The sequence below is a fragment of the Nicotiana tabacum genome, chromosome 7 (genome assembly GCF_000715075.1).
Source record: "Nicotiana tabacum cultivar K326 chromosome 7, ASM71507v2, whole genome shotgun sequence".
Classification (NCBI taxonomy): domain Eukaryota; kingdom Viridiplantae; phylum Streptophyta; class Magnoliopsida; order Solanales; family Solanaceae; genus Nicotiana; species Nicotiana tabacum.
The window spans coordinates 170,901,874-170,920,671 of NC_134086.1; the positions used below are offsets into that span (position 1 = coordinate 170,901,874).

At 35.5% G+C, this 18,798-nt stretch overlaps 2 long non-coding RNA genes across 2 annotated transcripts; both read right to left on the reverse strand.

Annotated features, from left to right (window-relative positions):
• Positions 1–586: 586 nt before the first annotated feature.
• On the reverse strand, positions 587–10,575 carry LOC142161934 (uncharacterized). Its single transcript, XR_012693695.1, has 2 exons — positions 10,134–10,575; positions 587–4,913 (listed from the first exon to the last, which is right to left on the reverse strand). It is a non-coding gene; the product is annotated as an uncharacterized LOC142161934 (long non-coding RNA).
• A 6,038-nt stretch (positions 10,576–16,613) lies between these two features.
• On the reverse strand, positions 16,614–18,051 carry LOC107780506 (uncharacterized). Its single transcript, XR_012711416.1, has 2 exons — positions 17,603–18,051; positions 16,614–17,066 (listed from the first exon to the last, which is right to left on the reverse strand). It is a non-coding gene; the product is annotated as an uncharacterized LOC107780506 (long non-coding RNA).
• Between the last annotated feature and the right edge of the window lie 747 nt (positions 18,052–18,798).

Here is an 18,798-nt window from a genome sequence, read left to right on the forward strand (position 1 = left end):
TATTGTATAGGGGTAGGAATTAGGCTATGGGTATGGGCCTAAGAATTATGAGCTTAGTAATTATGGACTAGGTCAAAAAATTAGGCCTAAAAATTGGTTGCTCGAGCCCAAGTTTTATTCTTTTCCCGCGAACGAGATTAAAATACGATCTCATTTATTAATTAATCCTACTTAAGTAAAATAACTATTAAAATAAGACTGACAGTTAAAACAAAACTATTTTTTGGTATTTTTCAAGATTAAAAAAAATGACTACAAAACATTAATGAAACTATTTTTTTGTAATTTTTATTTTCTTGTAATAAAATAAAGTAAAAGAGTCAAAATTAGTTGAAATAGTTATATTAGGCCTAAATTAAATATTTACGTGCTAAAATATAAAAAATCTTGGGGAGGGTCAAAAATCACATATCTACAGCTGCCCCTCTTTGACTGGAAACACAAAGAGTTTTCAGACGAAAAATGACGAGACAAGTTTTTTGACCCCGACCCTTATTTAAGGAGACCAAAAGAAAGGAGAATGTGACCGAGCCCTGGTATCTGAGCTGCCTACATATCCTTGGCTATAAAGGAATAAGACCACGTGTAATTCAGAAGTGAATGAGGTGATGGAGTACCGAGGTTGAGAGCCGATCGAGGTGCCGTCGAGGTTCCGTTTCGTGGTCATGTCATTACATCAAAATCAAAAATTAAAAAGACTAACTAATCCTATCAGCTACGAGTTACAAAATTTCTATTTATGAGTCTTCTGAAGCTTGATCTTGAGTCTTGGTTGGTTCTTCATGCAGACTCTGATCTGGATCTTGATGCTTGTTAGCTGCAGGTGCTAGTCCGTTCTTCTTCAATTTTTTCAGGTCAAGATGGGGCATGCAAAGCTTGTGACTTTAATTATGTCTTGAGCAATCCACATCTTTTCTCTGCTTCTGCACTTTGGATTCACTTTTTTTCTTTTCTTCTTTTTCCTTTTATTCACGATTGAGACTACTTCTTTTGGTCGTCTCGATTCCTGTGCCTCAGGTAAAAACCTATTTAGGCACCAAAATAAACAAACAAACGAAATTTTTTGCCCCAGTTTTCACTAGGAAAATTTTGTGAGTTATTGTAACAAAAATCTAAACTATTTCTTTATTGAAAGTAATAAAATCAAGATTGCGTATCTTTAAGAGAAAGAGATTAGGGAGTGGAGCCCTATAACTATACTAAAAATCAACCAGGGAGTGGAGACCCTGTGTTTAAAATCTCAACTAGGGAGTGGAGACCCTATGTTGGCAAAAGGCGACTAGGGAGTGGAGACCCTATGTCTAAAATAATCTCAACTAGGGATTGGAGACCCTATGTTGGCAAAAGGCGACTAGGGAATGGAGACCATATGTCTAAAATAATCTCAACTAGGGAGTGGAGACCCTATGTTGGCAAAAGGCGACTAGGGAGTGGAGACCCTATGTCTAAAATCTCAATTAGGGAGTGGAGACCCTATGTTGGCAAAAGGCGACTAGTGAATGGAGGCCCTATGTCTGAAAATCTCAACTAGGGATTGGAGCTCTATGTTGGCAAAAGGCGACGAGGGAATGGAGGCCCTATGACTAAAATCTCAACTAGGGATTGCAGCCCTATGTTGGCAAAAGACGACTAGAGGATAGAGACCCTATGTCTAAAATCTCAACTAGGGATTGGAGCCCTATGTTGGCAAAAGGCGACTTGGGAATGGAGACCCTATGTCTAAAAATCTCAACTAGGGATTGGAGCCCTATGTTGGCAAAAGGCGACTTGGGAATGGAGACCCTATGTCTAAAAATCTCAACTAGGGATTGGAGCCCTATGTTGGCAAAAGGCGACTAGGGAATGGAGGCCCTATGCCTAAAAATCCCAACTAGGGATTGAAGCCCTATGCTGGCAAAAGGCGACTAGGAGATGGAGACCCTATGTCTAAAATCTCAACTAGGGATTGGAGCCCTATGTTGGCAAAAGGCGACTAGGGAATGGAGACCCTATGTCTAAAAATTTCAAATAGGGATTGGATCCATATGTTGGCAAAAAGCAACTAGGGTATGGAGACCCTATGTCTAAAATCTCAACTAGGGATTGGAGCCCTATGTTGACAAAAGGCGACTAGGAAATGGAGGTCCTATGTCTAAAAATCTCAACTAGGGATTGGAGCCCTTTGTTGGAAAAAGGCGACTAGGAAATGGAGGACCTATGTCTAAAAATATCAACTAGGGATTGGAGCCCTATGTTGACAAAAGGCGACTAGGGGATAGAGACCCTATGTCTAAAAATCTCAACTAGGGATTGTAGCCCTATGTTGGCAAAAGGCGACTAGGGAATGGAGGCCCTATATCTAAAAATCGACTAGGGAATGGAGGTCCTATGTCTAAAAATCTCAACTAGGGATTGGAGCCCTGTTTAGCAAAAGGCGACTAGGGGATGGAGACCCTATATCTAAGATCTCAACTAGGGATTGGAGCCCTATGTTGGCAAAATGCGAATAGGGAATGGATGCCCTATGTCTAAATATCTCAACTAAGGATTGGAGCCCTATGTTGGCAAAAGGCGACTAGGGAATGAAGGCCCTATGTCTAAAAATCTCAACTAGGGATCGGAACCCTATGTTGGAAAAGCGTAAAAGATTAAGATTGGGGATTTTAAACTATCATTTTTTCGAATTTTCTTCTTATCTTTCCTTTTGTTTCTTTTTTTTTCCTTTTTTTTTTTTATTTCACGGAATGAGTAAATGCGGGAAAAAACTTGGGGGGGACTTCCCTTTTTAAGGATTGTTGCTACAAAGTTGTTTCTAGCATCTGCACATTTCTTTTATTTCTTTTTGGTGGCACTTGCTTCTTGCACGGTTGCTTTGGATTGCACCTGCTTCAAAATTCAAACAAAGAATAATTGTTAGTTTTAAACGGTGGCTGATTTTGTGGCTTTGATTGTTTTTTATCATGGCCCGGTTTCTTTGATGAAGATCTCAATTGCAACCGCTCATTTCCTAGGGACCGATTTCACTTCAGGCCCTGAGAACCTCTGGGTTTTTTTTAGATTTTGCCATAACGGCTGGTCAGTGGAACTCACCCTTTTCGACTTTATTTTACCTTCGTAGGCCTTTCCTTTCTAACTTCTTTTCTTTCTTTTTTTTTCTTCTCTTTTTTTTTTAACTTCGGAGCATCGGGGAACTTTTGGCTCCTCAAACTTTGTTGCAACGGCTAGTCGTGCGGGACTTGACTTTTTCCAACTTTGTGTCGCCTTCGTAGGCCTTTCTTTTTTGGCTTCTTTCTCCCAACTTCAAATTTAGAGCATTTGGGGTATCTTGGTTTTTTTTCAACTCTTTGCCGAGACGGTTAGCCACGTGGGACTCAACCTTTTCAACTTCATTTGCCTTTATAGGCGCTCCATTTGATTTTCTCTTTCCAAGAGGTTTGATTTCGATGCATCGGCCGCCATGGCTAGTCAGGGTCGACTTGATACCCGTGACGAGGCTGGGTGCCTTTCTGCACATTAACTCGCGCCAAATGAGAACCCTGTAAATCAGTCTTGCCATCCTTTCTTTGTCTTAGTTTCGAAATAGTGTTAGACCAAAAAGGGTTTAAAGAAAACAAACAATGGAATGGAGAATGAGTTTAAAACAAGAAGTGTCCATTTCGGGGAAAGGAAACAAGGACTTATCTGGAGTACATGCGGACTTCAATAAACATGACATGCCTTTTGGACTAGATGCCTGATCTGTGTAAACCGTCCAACTCTCAAAAATTCATTACAATTTTCGCCTCAAAATCGAGAAACCTTGCCAGGACTCTGTTGGTACCAATGGCTGTGAGGATCTTCTTTTCGATCAGGGACGCCTTTTTTGGGTTTTCACGAGCTGACCTCTCTCATTTCTCTTCTCACCATCGCCTTATAGTGCTCTTTGCGGTTTTCACTAACAAGACTCTCTCATTTTCAATTTCTCTGCTTACTGTCGCCTCACGGTGCCCGTGTGTGTTTTCACCAATAAGACTCTCTCATTTTATTTCTCTCATTTTGTTGTATCAGATCTGAGTAATTGCATTCTCCTATCCTTGGACATTCTCACTGATTGGTCAGAAGGACTTGAACAGGGTTTTGGGGTAAAAAAGATTTGGATTGAGTTACAACTTTGGAACTATTCAGGCGGGATCATCGCCGAACCACTATAACATCTGTCCCAGTTTCACTTTTGGGAGAAATTGGATTTTTGTTTTGGTGTGACTGAACCCCAGTGAGGCTGCCTACGTATCCTTTCGGAATCAAGTTGAACGTAGTTCAGGGAACTTTGTTTTTTATTTTCTTTTGTTTTTCTACTTTGCTTTGTTTTCTCTTTCTTTTTCCTTTCCTTTTTCCTCTCTCTTTTTCATTTTTTTTCATCATCATTTTTTTTTCATTTCATTTTTTTTTCTTTATTTTTCTTTTCTTTTCTTCCCTTTTTTTGTATCTTTCTTTTCCCTCTCTTTTCATTTTTCATTTCATTTTTCATTTTTTTTTTTCAAAACACTTTCAGGTTCAAAAAAGGGTAATCAAAGAGGAGTAACCGACTCAAAGGGTTTGCAAATGGTTGAATAATTAGATGGTGAGAAAGAAAATCTTCTTTATCCCAACCGGAGAATATTAATTCTATATAAAGAATCCAACATAGTACCATTTGACTGCATTCGCATTCACAGTTGTTTCAGAGACATTTCCTTCGATGTGTCCCAAGTACAACGCACTCTTTTGGCAGTACTCCTATTGCAATGTATGGACCTTTCCAATCTGGGACCAATTTTCCTTCGTATGTTCCGAATTTTTGTTTTATTTCCTTAAAATTATCTTCATTGCGATCTAATTCTTGATTCATTATTTCGGAGTCTGACAGCTTTCAGGATCTGGGCATGAAGTCCGCAAGCATGTCATGTTATTGAAATCTGCATTTAACAGAACTAAAAAGAGAATGAGAAAGAAAAAGAAAATGACAAGATTAAGAAAAGAGACATTCCTAGACAATGAAATATTAATTTCATTTGATTTTTTTATTTTTTTTATTTTTTGATTTTTTTCTGATTTTGAATTTTAAAGATAGAAGGGTTTAGATCAGAAAGTAAGACAATAAAGTAAAACATTCATATCACACCCTGAGATAATCCGGACGCAGAAAGGATAGCAAAACTGGCTACCGAGACTCCCGTCTGATAGGGAACTTTCAGGTTTGGCGACCGTTTTTTGGCTTTTCTTCTATCTCGGCAATGGTTGCAATGGCCTTCAGTGCCGGATCAAATTCCTCATCTTCATAAATCATTCTGACTATTGGCCCGTTATTATGGGGGCAATAAATTATTCATCGCATCAAGAGCTTCTTCATCCTGAAAAACAATTCTTTCGGCTTCAATCAAATCTTCAACTACCGTTTTGAGGGTCCAACAGTCCTCTGTACTGTGTCCCACTGCTCCAGAGTGGTATTCACATATAGCATCAGCTCGGTGCGAGGGGGACTCGGGGTTCGGCCGGTTTGTGGCCACTGGCTGCAATAAATCTAGCCTGATTAGCTTTTGGAACAAGCTTGAATACGATTCACCAATAGGGGTGAACTGATTCTTTCTGAAAGGCTCTCTTGGGGGAGGATTGTATTGGGGATCATTTGGTTGAGGATTATATGGAGCTTGGTAAGGATGAGCATTTCTGGGAGGTGGAGCTTGGTTTTATGTATAATGTTGTGGCTGCGCATAAGATTGCGAGCTCATCACCACATATGGAGGCTGTGCCATGGCATACGCAGCATCTTGAAGAGGATAATAATGTTGAGGGACCTCAGGAAGCATATATGATTGGTTGGATGACCTGCGGGTCCCCCTCGAGCTCGGAACCATCATGGCTCCTTCTTCTCTCCCGTTTCCATTTATCAAATCCTCTGAACCATTTTTAACATTTGGTGATGTGGCTTTAAAAGCAACATGACTCCAGATTCGACCAGTTTTTAGCCCATTTTCTACCATCTCCCCAATTTTGATAGCCTCAGCAAACGACTTTCCTATAGTGGACATCATGTTATGGAAGTAGTCCGCCTCTTGGGCCTGTAGAAAGACTGTGACCATTTCAATTTCATCCATTGGAGGATTTACTCTGGCAGCTTGCTCACACCATTTGACAACATATTCGCAGAAGCTTTCCATGATTTTCTTTTTCAAATTGGACAAAGAGTTTCTGTCTGGAGCGATGTCCACATTATACTGGAACTGGCGAACAAAATCTCGGTCCATATCGTCCCACGCGTGCCAATGATAATTTCTTGATCCGTATACCACTCAGAAGCGATTCCGGTGAGGTTTTCCCCAAAATAGGCCATTAGCAACTCCTCTTTTCCACCAGCACCCCTCAACTGGTTTCAGTATCGTTTCAGATGAGCAATCGAATCTCCGTGCCCGTTGTACTTTTCAAATTTTGGCATCTTGAAGCCAGCTGGCAAGTGGACATGGGGAAACATACAGAGGTCAGAGTATGAGACACTCTTCTGACCACTCATACCTTGCATGTTTTTCAGGCTTTGTTCTAGGGCCTTCATCTTCCGAGTCATCTCCTCTTGCTCGGGATTTTTAACAACATTTTCTTGCTCCCTCGAGAGATCATATTGTGGAGGTTGAGTGAAAGAGTATGGGGTCACATATGCTATTTCTGATTGAAGCTATGGACCCTAAAAGATGAACATTGGAGGTGGTGCCTTTTAAGCCGGTGCCTGGGGGTGAACCACAGAAGGCATGCCAGGATCATTGGAGGGCATTGGAAGATGGCCGCATGGAATGCGCGGGTTTGGCACAGGGGCATTGGTAACCTCACTTGACCTGGGGATCAACTCAGGGAACCCAGGGATTGCACTTGGCGGTTCCCTACCATTAGACCAGACGTCCCACATTTCCAATATGTGAAGACGCAATATCTTATTCTCTTCAGCAACTACTGATTCTAGCTGCAGAATTGCCGATACTGGGCTATCCTCAGGACCGATGATTGGTAGATTACTTACGGAGGCCATCTGTGCCTTTGAATTTTGTAAAGGAGGGGAAGCTAGACTACCAACAAAACCAACCACCAAAACCTGACTAGTTTGCACATCCAACAACCTTGTTAGTTTTGAAACATTTAACACATAGGAAATCGCATGTTGGGATGCAATGCACCTAACAGTTAAACGCTTCTACCGTGTGTTTGAACGGTTGCATGTTTCATCCCAGCCTTAACAAACTCTCTTTTTCACTCAATATCTCTTTTCTTTTATTTTTGTTTCTTTTTAATCCCTCTTGATTTTTTTTATTTTGTTTCTGCCGCTCTTTTATTTTGGCACTCTCTTTTTCCTTTTTTTTCACTCAATTTTTCTTTCTCTTTTTTTTCACTCAATTTTTCTTTCCCTCTTTTTTCAGTCTATTTTTCACTCAATTAATTTTGTGGCTATAATCGAATCCGATGGGGATTGCCTACGTATCATGACCCCGCATGAATCAGATCTTGCATAGTTCGGGAAGATCGAGAATAGAGTAAATAAACTAACTCTTTTTTTTTGGTTGGAATTTTTGAAAGAAATGCTTTAAAAGAAGAAAAAATATTGTTTTTTTGAAAGTAAGACTTTTAAAAAATTCATTTGCTTTTGATTTGAACTTTGAGAATTTTAAAAGTAAAAAGAAAATATTTTTGTTTGAATTTTCATTTGTTTTCTCTTTTTCTAAAAAAGAAAGAAAATATTTTTGCATTTTGGATGTTGCCTCTTAATTTTCAAAAGAGGGACCTTTTAAGAAAATATTTTGAATTTCTGAGTTTTTTTATTTATCCACAAAAGCACTTCTAAAGAAAAGAAAAATATTTTTGGACATCAATTTTCAATTTTTTTTTTTGAAAGAGAGACTTTTAAACAAGGAAAAGATTTTTTTTTTCAATTCATTTTTTTTTTGAAGTTTTTGAGAAAAATACTTCAAAATAAAGGAAACCCGTATTTTGGATTTCGATTTTTTTATTTTATTGATTTTTTTTCATATGAAAGACTTTAGAAAGAATGAAACTACTTTTTGAGTTTTTTTTTCTAAGGAAAGATTTCTAAAGAAGGAACTAATGGAATTTTTTTTTTTTTTGGATTTTTTGAAAATTGGGGTCGGAACCGATGAGGTTTGCCTATGTATCTCACATCCGGTGAGAATCAGACCCGCATAGTTCGGTCAAAACTGTGTACTTTTCCGTTTTGGTTTTTATGAAAAATAATCCTTACACCTCACACCAGACTACTACAAAATATTTCTTTTAAAAGGGTTTATTTGCGCTAAACTAAAAGAATGACTCCTTTTTTCTCTTTTTTTTAATTACAGTAATTTTTAAAATCGGTCAACAATGCAAGTAAGCCTTCCAAATAATGTATCAAGTAGCACATAAGTGAACATTATGGTCTCAAAGAGGATACCTGTCTTATACGGACCCAGCCCCTGTGCCGAGTTTCGCTAAGTCAAATGCACGTGATGCAGATAAAGCGAACCTACTAGGGACATCCGGCATGAGGTTTGTTCTTCTAGGTTTAAATCCTGGTGGGGAAGGTATCTAGACTGACTTACTCGAGCGGACAACTCGAGCCGAGGAGGGTCAGTGTACCGATAGCATTGCTTTCCGGCTTAACTGGTGGTGCTCCCCGCCTAAAACATGTGTGACTAAAATCCTTAACCGGGTGTCAAGCACCTCGGCTATCTCAAAGAAAGCGGGCTATGTCAAGCAAATACCCAATTTTTAATTTCAAGAAGACTCAGAGGGGTGCGTGAGAAGTCAGTTTATATATACAATTCAACAATATCAAAGGAGTAAAAAGCGAACAAGTAGCACATTAGGCACAAATAAATCACAATATATACAAAATTAATAAAGCCAAATAAAAGTCAACATGTACAAGCTCGAATTCTGGTTAGTCCCCAGCAGAGTCGCCAGAGCTGTCACACCTCTTTTTTACCCCTCCAAAAGATATAGATATGTTATGGATTGTGGGTTAAAGAGTTTTTCCAATTAAAGTGACAAGTTTGAAATATGAATTATTTTATTTACAGAGTCGCCACTTGGAATTGATTTTTGCCGGTGTTTCAAGTCACCTTTTATTTGAATCCCTATTCAAAGGAAGGTTTGACTCTATTGTTATTAGTCTGCGAAAACAAAGTCCGGGTAAGAAATTCCGTTGACCAGGGAGAAGGTGTAAAGCATTCCCCGAGTCTTGTGGTTCTAGCACGGTCGCTTTATTGACTACATTTGGCTTGAATTAATTCTTTAACTACTCATCTTAGAACCTATGTATATTTTTATTTTTTACCGCTTTTTACTTGCTTGATTATTCGCAATTTAAAAATTGAGTTATGCGGACGTATACTCTTTTTCTTTGGCGCGTCAAAAATCATGTCACGTGAATGTGTCCACAATCAATAACGCTTTGTTCATTTTTTAAGAAAACGTTTGGTTGAAGTTGCGCGAACGCATCCCTCGAGTTACTTTTAGAAATAAATTTGCAATTATGTTACGCGAACGTATACATAATCACAATACTAGTCTAAATCGAGCCTAAAGCAAACTACGATTATTCAAAATACTTTCTATACTAATTGTTATTAATGTGAGGGCCATGCGCTATGGATTTTATTTGTGGACGAAGGTTTTAACTATTATTATATTTGATAAGATCATTTACATTACAAATTATTAACGGGCTAAAAGGCATTTCAGACTTATTTTACAGTTACGAATTAAATGATAGGCTGATCAATTAATCAAATTCAAGCCCAATACAACTTGGTCCACTTAGTGGCTCAAATCAGCCTAAATCCAATATCCAGTGAAAAGCACATGACCCACTTCAACTTTGAAAAACCAAACACTGACCTATTTGTTCTAAGAAAACAAACCATTAGTAGGTTCCAATTTATCAAATACTTGGATTAAACTCCATAATATCTAATAATTATCTAAGTGAACAGCAGACTAACATGGATCAAACTTTAACTAAGACAAAGAAACAACTAAATCGAAGCAATCATGAGGAAATGAACAAAGAAATAAAAAAAATCAACGAAAAGCATGAAATTTAAAAGAGAAAAATGAATAAAAGAAACATTAAAGATGAGGACACTAGGTGAAAAACAGACCTTTCTTTAGCTTTCAGTAACAACTTTGCACAAAGGAATCTGACATCGACAAACTTTGCAGAAAATGAAAACAAGAACTAGGATATACGTCCGGCGAACTCGAACAATGGCCTCGATAATCTCGACTCAAATGGGTTGATTTTCGTTGATGTTTTATGTGAAAAAGGAGAATGCTTCAAGGTGTTTTTTATGGTATTTTGGTGTGTTTAAGGGTGCATTTTGGGGATGATTTTAGCAGCTTTTGGACCTGTTTTGCAGCATGATTTTCGCTGCTTTTCTGAGCTGTTTTTGAGCTGTTTCATAGCTGTTGGGGTTTGTGTTCTTGTGTGTATGTGTTGGTCGTTTTTGGTTAGGAAGAAACCATGGCAGAAGGCTGAAGAAGAAGATAGGATAGGGGTGGGGTATTTTTATTGTCTCAGCTGAAGAAACGGCGGATCAGATGGGGTTTTCGGCGTAGGTCTATATTTAGGTGTTAAGTACTATTGTATAGGGGTAGGAATTAGGCTATGGGTATGGGCCTAGGAATTATGGGCTTAGTAATTATGGACTAGGTCAAAAAATTAGGTCTAAAAATAGGTTGCTCGAGCCCAAGTTTTATTCTTTTCCGGCGAACGAGATTAAAATACGATCTCATTTATTAATTAGTACTACTTAAGTAAAATAACTGTTAAAATAAGATTGACCATTAAAATAAAACTATTTTTTGGTATTTTTCAAGATTAAAAAAAATGACTACAAAACATTAATGAAACTATTTTTTTGTAATTTTCATTTTCTTGTAATAAAATAAAGTAAAAGAGTCAAAATTAGTTGAAATAGTTATATTATGCCTAAATTAAATATTTATGTGCTAAACTATGAAAAATCTTGGGAAGGGTCAAAAATCACATGTTTACACCACCCTCCAGCTTGAGGGGTAGTATTAAAATAGTTGCTAACTCAGCTAAGTTAATTGTGGTTAAAGTCTAGTTATATTAGAGGTTTGTTATTACTGCTAAGAGGTTGTTAAAAGTACCGTTAAGAGTAGTTAGTTGCACATATAGTACACGTGAGGTCTAGCTGCTTTATCTATAAAAACAGTCATTGTACTCTTCAGCTCAATAAGAAAATATTACTCCTTCTTTATTTCTTAACCTCAGATTCTAGAAAAATCTTCTGTGCATGTGCCCTAATTCACTGCACTATTGATAGAGCAGTGAAAGCATCATCTTTGTTACAAACTCTTAGAAATTATAGAAGAGATTCGTCAAATTTGACCTCGATGGATTCGGTTTTGCTTTGTACTATGTTTTTTCTTCCCTTTCATTCTACTTTATTGTTATTTATTTTTCTTTACCCTCTTTTAGATTTTAAACAAAGGAAAATATCACAACAACAACAAAAAATGAATTCTCTAATGAAAGGTTGAAAAAGTCAGACAACAATGTAAATACTAGATGTACAAGTTAGAAATATGCACATAAAATAATCAACTTTTTCCTTATAGTTTAAATTATTTTCTTCATATTTATGCATGTGTAGTTTCACCTATTCAGGTATATAAAACTCAAGTATCTCTGAATACTAAAAATTCTTACGAAATGAAAAATTAAGGAAAATATAAAATTAAGTGTTAATAGTATAATGGATTAAAACTTAAAACCTAATCTATTTAGATTTGAACACTAATTAAAAATAATCTTGAAAATACTTTTATATTTTGATATTAGAAAATATATTCACAAATACGTAAATCCACGAGAAGGTAGGATAAATTCACAAGTCGAAAATAAATGTAATTAGAAAAGAGGATCCAATTGAAAAATGACACATACACAATTTAGTTCGTTTTTAACGTTTTGGCTTCTCAAGCGCGTTTAGAAGGCCAAATCTCAAGGGCAAATGTGGCCGAAACTATTAATATTTATTTTCATCAGTTAAACACATATTCCATTTAGTTTAACTTTCATTGTTGTTTTTCAACAATTTGTATATATTTCATATTAATTAACGCGATTCAGTTTAAAACTAGTGTCGGTAAATCTGGAAATGCTCGAAAGTTGAAGTGTGTCAATAACTTTTTGGGGGCAACTTTAGAATGCAATTTATGCATATTCCTAACATAATTATGTCTTTAATATCTGTATCCATTTCTATACGTAAATCGAATAACTAACCATAAGATTTCCATATTTCAACTCCTAAGTAAATCTGCAAATTGATTACTAGGATTAATTAAATATGGAAACACGTTAAAATAAGACACCTATAAATATAGCCACCCCAGAGTCATCTTCTCCAAACAATTGCAAATCTATATATATTGTCTATTAGAGTACTTAGGCAATTAGCTAAAATATGAGTTCTCCTCACTGTCCGTTTCCACAGTGTACGATTCAGGGTAATTTTCTGTTTATTTTTCACCTTGTTTTGTGTCCTGTTCTTTTTAATGTTTTCTGTCTTTATTTTGAATAATATATTTGCAATTGTTAATGTGTATATATAGGTAAGTCTTCATGGCCAGAGCTTATTGCAGCAGATGTCAACAAAGCAGTGAATATAATAAAGAAAGAGAACCCAAATCTTCATGTTGTTCTTTTAAAAATGGGACAAAGCATTCCAGTTCCAGAGGATTGCACTCGTGTTCTGGTTTTTTATGATGACGTCACCAACAGGGTTGGTCTCGTACCTATTGTTTGCTGATATTACAACATTTGTTATGGAGTTTCGTATTGTTATAATATTCTTTATGAACAATTATTTATTTACTTATTTAAATTCAATAAAATTTCATTTTAAATAGATTATGTGTTGGTTTGTGCGTCCATTGCTTACATAGTAGATGATTTAGTGTATAGATTTTAGCTTATACACGGAAGATTAAATCATCGGTTCTTGTAAGACATAAAAGTTAATGTTCACAATCTAATGATGGAATTGGACAAATCATCGGAATGATTGTAGCACAAGATTAAATATAATTTATCTTGATTATGGGAATGGTTTAATTCCAACTTCTTGTGCTAGTACATTTTGTATGTATTGAACGGATCAAGTAGAGATGAGTATTTTATACTGACTTTATAAAATAATTTCTCTAGTCCATTTAATGTACTTATACTCTTAATCCTGATATAATTATTATTAGCTGTGTATGTCACTTGTTGTTTTGATTTATTAAAACGCGAGATTCTTTCGCGAGTCAATAAGCCTGGTAAATTGGATAACAATGATATACATTGGCGAAGTAATAATTAGTTGATGGAATCCATGTCTCGATTTTGAGATTGATGATACTCCTTTATGAAAGCTTATAAGTTTTCATGTGTAAACCGGGCTGGTGGATTTTGTATCCGTCACATGAAATAAGTTAAGTGTAAGTCTAAAGGAAGTAATCAGTAAATTAAATAGTCAGTAATTTAATTTGATTGATTAGTATCTGAATCTTAACATGGGGAGTTAAATAAGGTTTTATGGAAGAATTTCGAAATTGAACTAAGGAGTGCAATTACGAATTTTTAGTGGAATAATTCGTAATTTATTACGATTTTTTATGGAAATTAGTCTCAGAATTTCGAAATTAATATCATAATAGGAAGCATTGTTAATTAAATTTTGTGGTCCCTACTGTGCCTAAATAATAGAAAATAGTGGAAACTGTTACTTAGTGGGAAAGAAAACGTGGAAACCGTCCCTTAGTGGGAGAAGGAAACCTAAGAGGTTTTGAAAACGGTTTTGACCTAAAAAACGCAGCTATATATATGGATATAAGGGATGGACGTTTTTTATATGATTCTGACTGCGATTTCTACTAGAATTTTGCCCACCCAAAATTCTCTATTTTCGGTTATTGTTTGAGTAACACAGTAGAAGACTGTGGAAATCTGCTAGTGTGTTTTCAACTGAGGAACTGGAGAACGACCTAGATTTGTTGTGTTTACGCTTCAAGAGGTAATCCTAAAATCTCCATACGTGCTAGTTGTTTAAATTACACGTGAATAAGATTCTGTTATTGCTTCCGTTGTGGTATATATTCCAACAATTACAACGTCTGTTATGAAGTATTTGCTGCTTAAATTCAGTCTACCTTGTACTCAAGTTTCTCTATTTTATGTCTTTTTTCAAGCTTATGCACAATTCTGCTCCTTTGTCTTTAATTGAATGGAATTTCGTTATAATGGTTTTCAATTTTGATCTATTGTACGTGTCAATAGTTGGATATATCCTAGTCCCCTACATCAATTTTATTGCATGCAGCAACATTTGTATGTTATCCTATTAGTATTTTTATTATTAGGTGCGTCAGATTTAACTCATGAATTTATAGTGCTCGCGTAATCTTAAGTTTGGAAAGATTGATCCAAATATATACTTATTCATTATGGAATCAATTTGGGTTTAATCCATATTAGAACATCTAAAAGGTTCGGCGAATTGGACAGCGCATGTAATGCTAGATTGACCCATAATAAAATTTATCAAAACATAAAAAGAGTTGGTTAGCTGTATATTTTCATGATTAATAAAACAAAAACCTTTTTTTCAATTTGATTAGGCTAATAAAAACGATAAATGAAGTAAAGAAACAATAAACAACTGAAAAATGACTTTGAGTTAGCAAGTTCATTGTTTAGTTCAAACTGACCCGCAAATTTTAAGATTCAAGCCGTTTATTTATGAGAAATTTTCAGAAACCACTATTGTTTAGTGGGTATTAACTTGTTATAGCTACCATATACTTAATTACTTCCTATTGTTATCTTTTCGGTTGTTATGGAATGTATTCGATGTATTTAAGCTACTGTATTCACGAATATGGTAGCAAAACTCGGTGAAAAAACAGGGCATGCCAGCTATCATCCGTTGTATTCATATGTATTCGCGAGATGTATTAATGAATACAGCGTAAAATAGGCCTCTCCAGCTGTTTAAAAATTGAAAGTGAATCAATTAACGTGATAGACTCCTAATATAACTCAATAAACTCAGTTATAACACGCAAAATTATTAATCCAATTAAGGAAAAAGATTTCTTAGACGAAAAACACCCAAAAAATAGAGCAATATTTAGAGATTTAGTTCATCCTTTTTTTTGTGGTATATACGTATAACCTCTTCACCAATTTGATGTATCCAACTGTATGGATATGTATTCTGGCTAGTTGTATAATGTATTCATGATAGAACTTTTAAAAAATACAGCATGTATAATGTTGTATTCATAATATATGCTTTCCTTCATGCTATGTTTCTCTAACAAAATCTAAATACATCTAAAAGTCACTGTCTACAATCTAAATACATTTCCTCGGTTGTATTCATTGATTTTCTATTTTGTATTGAGCGTATTTTACTGTATTTCATTGTATGGTTGTTTTAAATACAGATGGATACAATTAGGTTGAAAATACAGATGAATACAATTAGAACTAACAATGTATTTTAAAATGTTGTTGTATGAACTCAAATACATGTAAATATATCCAAATACCACAGTCAAAAATCACTTCACAAAATAAAAAACAGTGTATTTCTTATCGAATACATATAAATACATCTGAATACAAGAATCAACTCTTCCGTTGGATTTGTCAACCGGCCACCGCAGTTGCAGAGTTCATGATAAAAGAAAATCGTGGTTCAACGTAGCGACGTAATTTTTGCAGCTTGGAAACATTATCTAGCATGTCTGCCAAGTCTCCAACAACTCCCTGTTCAGCATCCAAATTATCCTCGTCAAGAACATTATCAGACAATTCGTCGAAATCTGCCAGGAACGTATCAGCAAGAGTTGCCATCCGAGAATGAAGCAAATTAGTTTGATCAGTTTGAAAAGAACATACGCCAGTGATTTTGGGAGAGAATTAACTGAAAAAAGGAGAGAGAAAGATATTAGACAGCGTATTTAATGGCTTAATGGTAGGAAGTGACCATAAATACATATTTTGCTATAAAAACTAAAAGGTAGCTATATAAAATAATATATTAAAGGTATTTTTATTTATAATAAATAGGTTGTAAAGCTTTGCTATAGGAGGTACAATTTCCTTTATTGAATCAACTTGTTAAATCGTTTTTGATTGATTTGGCCCAACCGGACCATTTGATACCCTAATTTTTGTAACCGCTTGAAAGAAATATCTGTATACCGAAATTTTAAAAAAAAAATGTAATAAAAAACACAAAAAGAATGGTGAAACAAACTAAAAAGTCTTTTAATTTTTTTATATATTCATAAGTCTAGTTTGGTGCAACGGAAAGACAGCACTAGGATAAGCTACATTAAGTTCTGGGGAGTTTCCACTAGAAGGTGACAATGATATTCGGTTGTAGTAATTGTGGGAGTTTCTATTCTTCATTTCTAATACACAATCTTTAATTTGTGAATATATATAGTGTTCGCATCTAAAACTCTTGTAAGAACTATTTTCCAAAAGATTGACTGTTTGGCCCATGTAATTTAACTTTTTTGTTTAAACAAATGTAGTAACAGAATTGACAAGCTCAAATATCGGAACATGTAATATATAGCTACAGATACATAATCATAGCTCCTTTTTAAAATCAAAACTCCAATCAGAATAAACTAAAGACGAAATTCCAAAATCTACTCAGTGTAACACTCGTTAGTTTATTCCAAGCAAAACTACAGTATTCTCCGTCAAGTTTCAAGCAAGATGTCATCGTCAAATTAGAAAGGCCAACGTTTGAGGGGCATCACAACAAACTTCATTGTCCCATTGTTGCAATGAATTCCCTCATGCTCTCCACAGGCAAAATAATAAGGCTGCATTTTCTTCAGCACGAACTCGAATCCTTCACCTGCACCCTGGTTCGGATTTGCTATCCTCTTAGCCCTTCTGAAATCGCACTTAATGAAGCTCCAATAGTTTGGTAATAAGTACACACTGTGTGGAAATCCACCATTTGGATTTGGTGGATCATATTTGAAAACTGCATAATGCAGTCGAAGGTGAAATCAAAACTTAAAGTTAACGAGCAAATAATAACATGCACCATATTTTGTTATAATGGGTGTCAATTTAGTACAAAAAAGAGTTTTATTTCAATATACTAAAAACATAAAATAATTTTTATGAGGTCACATAACAGAAAAAGACAAGTAATCGTCTATAAAAATGAGATTAATAACCTGTAAAATAAGGTATATTATATAATTGCTACAACAGCTTAAAATACACTTATGTAATGTATATATAAATTAAATCCTATATATGTGTGTGTCTGCATGCATATACGTGACATGGGCGAAGCTGCATAACTGACCACTCTTCGTCGGAAAATTACACTGTGTATATAGGTAAAATATTAGATTTTTAGAGGTATATAATATATATTGAATACTCTTTCTCGAAGAATTGTTTTCACTTCATTCAAGTTTGAACACCCTTGCGTAAATTTCTGGCTTTGCCACGTAATGAGTTATGTGAAAAGGAGAAATTTTAATTTTTGAATAAAAGAAGACGTACCTAATGTGTCATTGATAAAGAAAGGGCCATTCTTGCGAGCCCAATCCATGTAGTCGAAGCCATAATGCCAATTTTCGGAACCACCAACAATGAATTTATTCGAGGTTTGAGTAGCATTTGGGTGATTATTACCATAGGGGCAATTAGTTTTGTTCCAGTTTCCTGGTCCCCAACTGTAGTTAAAGTTGGCCAGACTAACGCCAAACATGAACGAAAACACTACAAGAAACAGAAATGTTTGTACGTTAGCCGAAGCCATTTTGCCTCAGAATAGTTCTTTGATTTTCCAATGAAGAGAAGAGAAGAGAAATGGAATTGATGGTGGTGATGAAAGATCCAAAAGAATAGGCTATATATATAGGAAGGCAAGTACAAAACTATGACTAATTAGGAAATGAGATAGACGAAAATGAGTCAAATTTTTCATGAAGTTGGTTGGTGAGACAGGAAAATTAGTGCAAAGCATTCTCGTATTTTCTAAGAGAGACTTGGTAATTAACTATATCTGCAGTCCACCACCGAAACACCATTTTCCCTAAAAAGCGTTAAGTATTTTAAAATGGTTACTGACCTAAACCGAGTTTCTTACGACCCTTTTGACTAATTAGCATATTTAATGGTCGGTTCTACACTTGAGATATTCCAAAAGTTCATATCTTTCTCTATTAAACATGTTTTATAGGTTGCTAGAAGAGAACCTAGCTTTGTATTCGGAGGTTTCCACGTTGGGGTTCGAGTCTCTCAAGCAGAGGTCATTTAGTTCATGGACACTAAAGGTCATTTGGTAGGAAAATAAGTTATCATGGGATTATAATGATGGAATTTCGAAGGACGGAGAATTGGAATACAGTCATTCTGCTCCAACTCATCCTATTAACCCTACGACGCTCCTTGGCATTTTTATTTGTTGTTTAAGATTTTGGCACACCAGCCCTTTAGAAAACTAACTTAATAGTGTTAATTAAAAGGGGTATTGGCTGAATTACTCTTATTAGGGGTGTTCGTCGGTCGGTATGGTACGGTATTTAGACATTTCGGTTCGGTATTCGGTTTCTTAAAATTCTATATCAATACCGTGTTAGTAATCTGTATTTATAAACTAATTCTAGAAAAACAGAATAATATATAAACAGAAAATGTAAAGAAACAAAAGTTAATCCGAGCCCACAAGTTAATCCGAGCCCACTGAGTTCACA